Consider the following 6,219-nt stretch of genomic DNA (forward strand, 5'->3'; position numbering starts at 1 on the left):
ATTGCTCATTTGGAGGAGGTGCTCAAGAAGATCCTAATCAACATTTTACCACCTTCCTGAGGATTTGTGACACAGTGAAGTCCAATGGAGTCCATCCAGATGTCTATAGGTTGCTCTTGTTCCATTTTTCACTCAGGGACAAGGCATCCAAATGGCTTGAATCCTTCCCAAAGGAGAGCTTAACTAATTGGGAAGAAGTGGTGAACAAGTTTTTGGCAAGATTTTACCCTCCTCAAAGGATCAATAGGCTAAGAACTGAGGTGCAAACTTTTAGACAACAAGATGGTGAGACACTTTATGAAGCATGGGAGAGATTCAAAGACCTAACAAGAAGATGCCCACCAGAGATGTTTAATGAGTGGGTTCAACTTCACATCTTCTATGAAGGTCTTTCCTATGAGTCAAAGAAGGTTGTGGATCATTCATCAGGAGGCTCTCTAAACAAGAAGAAAACCATTGAAGAAGCCATAGATGTCATTGAAACAGTTGATGAAAATGACTACTTCTATGCCTCCGAAAGGAGTAACACTAGAGGAGTAATGGAGCTGAACCACATGGATGCATTGTTAGATCAAAAAGATGATCACCAAGCAGCTAGCAGATCCTACTAAGAAGGTGGAGGAGAACCAACTTGCAGCAGCCATCACTGGTAGGCAAAATTATGATCATCAACAATGGCTCCAAAGACTTGGTGCTCTCAAACATAAATCACACTTTGTCACAACTCCGCACAACTAACCAGCAAGTGTACTGGGTCGTCCAAGTAATACCTTACGTGAGTAAGGGTCGATCCCACAGAGATTGTTGGTATGAAGCAAGCTATGGTCATCTTGTAAATCCTAGTCAGGCAGATTTAACTGGATTAAGATATTATTGGTTTAAATAAAGATAATAAAATAAACAGAAAATAAAGATAAAGTTACTTATGTAATTTAATGGTGGAAATTTCAGATAGGTGTATGGAGGTGCTGTGTTCTTTCTGAATCTCTGCTTTCCTACTTCTTCCTTCTAGTTTTTCATCACTCCTTTCTATGGCAAGCTGTATGTAGGGCATCACCGCTGTCAATGGCTACATCCCATCCTCTCAGTGAAAATGGTCCAAATGCTCTGTCACAGCATGGCTAATCATCTGTCGGTTCTCATTCAGGTTGGAATAGAATCCAGTGATTCTTTTGCGTCTGTCACTAACGCCCAGCCTTCAGGAGTTTGAAGCTCGTCACAGTCATTCAATCCCAGAATCCTACTCAGAATACCACAGACAAGGTTAGACTTTCCGGATTCCCATGAATGCCGCCATCAATTCTAGCTTATACCACGAAGATTCTGATCAAGGAATCCAATAGATATGCGCCCGGTCTAAGGTAGAACGGAAGTGGTTGTCAGTCACGCACGTTCATAGGTGAGAATGATTATGAGTGTCACAGATCATCACATTCATCAAGTTGAAGTGCAACAAATATCTTAGAACATGAATAAATCGAATTGAATAGAAACTAGTAGTAATTGCATTAAAACTTGAGGTACAGCAGAGCTCCACACCCTTAATCTATGGTGTGTAGAAACTCCACCGTTGAAAATACATAAGTGGTGTAGGTCCAGGCATGGCCAAATGGCCAGCCCCCAAAACGTGATCACAGGATCAAAACTACAATTCAAGATCCCGAATGTCTAATATGATAGTAAAAAGTCCTATTTATACTATACTAGCTACTAGGGTTTATAGGAGTAAGTAATTGATGCATAAATCTACTTCCGGGGCCCACTTGGTGTATGTTTGGGTTGAACTTGATCTATCCACGAGCTGAGGCTTCTCTTGGAGTTGAACGCCAAGTTGTAACGTGTTTTGGGGGTTCAACTCTGGTTCGTGACGTGTTTCTGGCGTTTGACTCCAGAATGGAGCATGGAGCTCTGGATGTCTACTTTCCAACGCCGTTGAGGGCGAGCCATTTTGAGTTCTGTAGCTCCAGAAAATTCATTTTCAGTGCAGGGAGGTCAGATTCCAACAGCATCAACGGTCCTTTGTCAGCCTTCTTTCAGAGTTTTGCTCAGGTCCCTCAATTTCAGCCAGAAAATACCTGAAATCACAGAAAAACAAACAAAATCATAGTAAAGTCCAGAAATATGAATTTACCATAAAAACTAATGAAAACATCCCTAAAAGTAACTAGATCATACAAAAAAAACCCTAAAAACAATGCCAAAAAGCGTATAAATTATCCGCTCATCACAACACCAAACTTAAATTGTTGCTTGTCCCCAAGCAACTGAAAATCAAATAGGATAAAAAGAAGAGAATATACTATAAATTCCAAAATATCAATGAATATTAATTCTAATTAGATGAGCGGGACTTGTAGCTTTTTGCTTCTGAACAGTTTTGGCATCTCACTTTTTCCTTTGAAGTTTAGAATGATTGGCTTCTCTAGGAACTTAGAATTTTGGATAGTATTATTGATTCTCCTAGTTAAGTATGTTGATTCTTGAACACAGCTACTTTTATGAGTCTTAGCCGTGGCCCTAAGCACTTTGTTTTCCAGTATTACCACTGGATGCATAAATGCCACAGACACATGACTGGGTGAACCTTTTCAGATTGTGACTCAGCTTTGCTAGAGTCCCCAATTAGAGGTGTCCAGAGCTCTTAAGCACACTCTTTTTTCTTTGGATCATGACTTTAACCACTCAGTCTCAAGCTTTTCACTTGGGCCTTCATGACACAAGCACATGGTTAGGGATAGCTTGATTTAGCCGCTTAGGCCTGGATTTATTTCCTTGAGCCCTCCTATCCATTGATGCTCAAAGCCTTGGATCCTTTTTACCCTTGCCTTTTGGTTTTAAGGGTTATTGGCTTTTTCTGCTTGCTTTTTCTTTTCATTCTAAATTTTTTTTGCCACTTTTTTTTCCGCAAGCTTTTGTTTTTTCACTGTTTTTTCTTACTTCAAGAATCAATTTTATGATTTTTCAGATTATCAATAACATTTCTCTTTGTTCATCATTCTTTCAAGAGCCATCAATTTTAACATTCATAAACAACAAGATCAAAAATATGCACTGTTTAAGCATTCATTCAGAAAACAAAAAGTATTGTTACCACATCAATATAATTAAACTAAAGTCAAGGATAATTTCGAAATTCATGTACTTCTTGTTCTTTTGAATCAAAAACATTTTTCATTTAAGAGAGGTGAAGGATTCATGGAATTATTTATAGCCTTAAGGCATAGTTATTACATACTAATGATCATGAAGTAGAGACATAAAATATAAACACACATATAGCATAAAAAATCGAAAAACAGAAAAATAAGAACAAGGAATGAGTCCACCTTAGTGAGGGTGGCGCCTTCTTGAAGAACCAATGGTGCTTTTTGAGCTCCTCTATGTCTCTTCCTTGCCTTTGTTGCATGATCCTTAATGATTTTGGTGCTGTTATCCTTAGTTGCTCCCAATAATTATGTGGAGGAAAATGTATTCCATGAGGTATCTCAGGCATCTCTTGATGAGGAATTCCTCATGCTCTCTTGATATGCAGTCAAATGCTCTATTACTGAGCTATGGACCCTTTGAGATGAATCTCTCAATCTCCCTTGACTCAGAGGTGGAAGCAATTGTCTTCCCTTTTTCTTCTTCTTTTTTTATTTTTTTGAGGTTTCTCTGGCCTTAGGTGCCATCAATGGTTATGAAAAAGCAAAAAACTATGCTTTTACCACACCAAACTTAGAATGTTGCTCGCCCTCGAGCAAAAGAAGAAAAAATAGAAGAAGAAGAAGAAGAAGAAGATATGGAGGAGAGGGAGAAAGGTGGGTATTCAGCTATGTAGGGTGGGTTTGGGTGGGCAAGAGATGATGGATTGTGAGTAGTGAAGAGGTAATGGGGAAGAGAGATTGAGGTGATTGGTGAAGGGTTTTTGGGGAAGTGTGTTATAGGATTATTAGAAGGTAAGGTGAGAATATGGTAGGTTAGGGATCCTGTGGAGTCCACAGATCCTGAGATGATCCTGTGGGGTCCACAGATCCTGAGGTGTCAAGGATTTACATCCCTGCACCAATTAGGCATGTAAAATGCCTTTCCATGTAATTCTGGCGTTTAAATGCCGAAGTGATGCATGTTCTAGGCGTTCAACGCCCATGTGCAGCATGTTTCTGGCGTTGAATGCCAGTTCCATGCTTGTTTCTGGCGTTCAGCGCCAGCTCTCCTCAGGGTATATTCCTGGCGTTCAAACGCCAGGATGTTGCCTGTTTCTGGTGTTCAGCGTCAGATCCATGCTCTATTCTAGCGTTGAACGCCAGCCAGATGCTCCTTACTGGCGTTTAAACGCCAGTAAGTCCTTCCTCCAAGGTGTGATTTTTCTTCTACTATTTTTTAATCTGTTTTTAATTTTTGTATTTTTTTTCGTGACTCCACATGATCATGAACCTAATAAAACACAAAATAACAATAAAATAAAAATAAAATTAGATAAATAAAAATTGGGTTGCCTCCCAATAAGCGCTTCTTTAATGTCAATAGCTTGACAGTGAGCTCTCATGGAGCTTCACAGATGTTCAGAGCATTGTTGGGACCTCGCAACACCAAACTTAAAGTTTGACTGTGGGGGCTCTGTTTGACTCTGCATTGAGAGAAGCTGTTCATGCTTCCTCTCCTTACCAAATAACTTGGCATTTAGCTTCATGATGGCTCCTAGATATTGAGCAACTTGCTCTCTAGTTACATCTTCATCCTCTTCAGATGAAGAATAGTCTTCAGAGCTCATGAATGCCATAAGGAGATTTAATGGAATCTCTATGGTCTCTTTATGAGCCTCAGATTCCTTTGGATCCTCAATAGGGAACTCCTTCCTGCTTGAGAGACGTCCCATGAGATCTTCCTCATTGGGATTCGCGTCCTCTCCCTCCTCCTTGCATTCGGCCATATTGATTATATCAATGGCTTTACACTCTCATTTTGGATTCTCTTCAGTATTTCTTGGGAGAGTACTAGGAGGTGTTTCAGTGACCTTGCTCAGCTGGCCCACTTGTGCCTCCAGATTTCTGATGGAGAACCTTATTTCATTCATGAAACTTAAAGTGGCCTTAGACAGATCAGAGACTAAATTTGCTAAGTTAGAGGTATTTTGTTCATAATTCTCTGTCTGTTGCTGAGAAGATGATGGATAAGGCTTGACATTGCTAAGCCTATTTCTTCCACCATTATTAAAGCCTTGTTGAGGCTTTTGTTGATCCTTCCATGAGAAATTTGGATAATTTCTCCATGATGAATTATAGGTGTTTCCATAAGGTTCACCATATAATTTACCTCTGCCATTGCAGGGTTTTCAGGATCATAAGCTTCTTCTTCAGAAGATGCCTCTTTAGTGCTGTTGGATGCATTTTGCCATCCATTCAGACTTTGAGAAATCATGTTGACTTGCTGAGTCAACACTTTATTCTGAGCCAATATGGCATTCAGAGCATCAATTTCAAGAACTCCATTCCTCTGAGGCGTCCCATTATTCACGGAATTCCTCTCAGAAGTGTACATGAATTGGTTATTTGCAACCATGTCAATAAGTTCCTGAGCTTCTGCAAGCGTTTTCTTTAGGTGAATGGATCCACCTGCAGAGTGGTTCAATGACATCTTGGAAAACTCAGATAGACCATAATAGAATATATCTAATATGGTCCACTCTGAAAACATGTCAGAAGGACACTTTTTGGTCATCTGCTTGTATTTTTCCCAAGCTTCATAGAGGGATTCACCATCTTTTTGCTTGAAGGTCTGAACATCCACTCTAAGCTTGCTCAACTTTTAAGGAGGAAAGAACTTAGCCAAGAAGGCCATGACCAGCTTATCCCAGGAGTCCAGGCTATCTTTAGGTTGAGAGTTCAACCATGCTCAAGCTCTGTCTCTTACAGCAAAAGGGAAAAGCATGAGCCTGTAGACTTCAGGATCTACTCCATTAGTCTTAACAGTCTCACAAATCTGCAAGAACTCAGTTAAAAACTGGTAAGGATCTTCAGATGGAAGTCCATGAAACTTGCAGTTCTATTGCATTAAAGCAACTAATTGAGGTTTCAGCTCAAAATTGTTTGCTCCAATGGCAGGAATTGAGATGCTTATTCCATCAAATTTGGACGTTGGTTTAGTGAAATCACCAAGCATCCTCCTTGCATTATTGTTGTTGGGTTCGGCTGCCATCTCCTTTTCTTGTTCGAAAATTTCAAAAAGGTTGTCTCTGGA

The 6,219-nt window shown here is 39.9% G+C and overlaps 1 non-coding gene across 1 annotated transcript; it reads right to left on the minus strand.

Annotated features, from left to right (window-relative positions):
• Positions 1-245: 245 nt before the first annotated feature.
• On the minus strand, positions 246-353 carry LOC112793917 (small nucleolar RNA R71). The gene has a single exon (XR_003198604.1). It is a non-coding gene; the product is annotated as a small nucleolar RNA R71 (small nucleolar RNA).
• Positions 354-6,219: the final 5,866 nt, after the last annotated feature.

Source organism: Arachis hypogaea, chromosome 3 (assembly GCF_003086295.3).
Source record: "Arachis hypogaea cultivar Tifrunner chromosome 3, arahy.Tifrunner.gnm2.J5K5, whole genome shotgun sequence".
Lineage (NCBI taxonomy): Eukaryota > Viridiplantae > Streptophyta > Magnoliopsida > Fabales > Fabaceae > Arachis > Arachis hypogaea.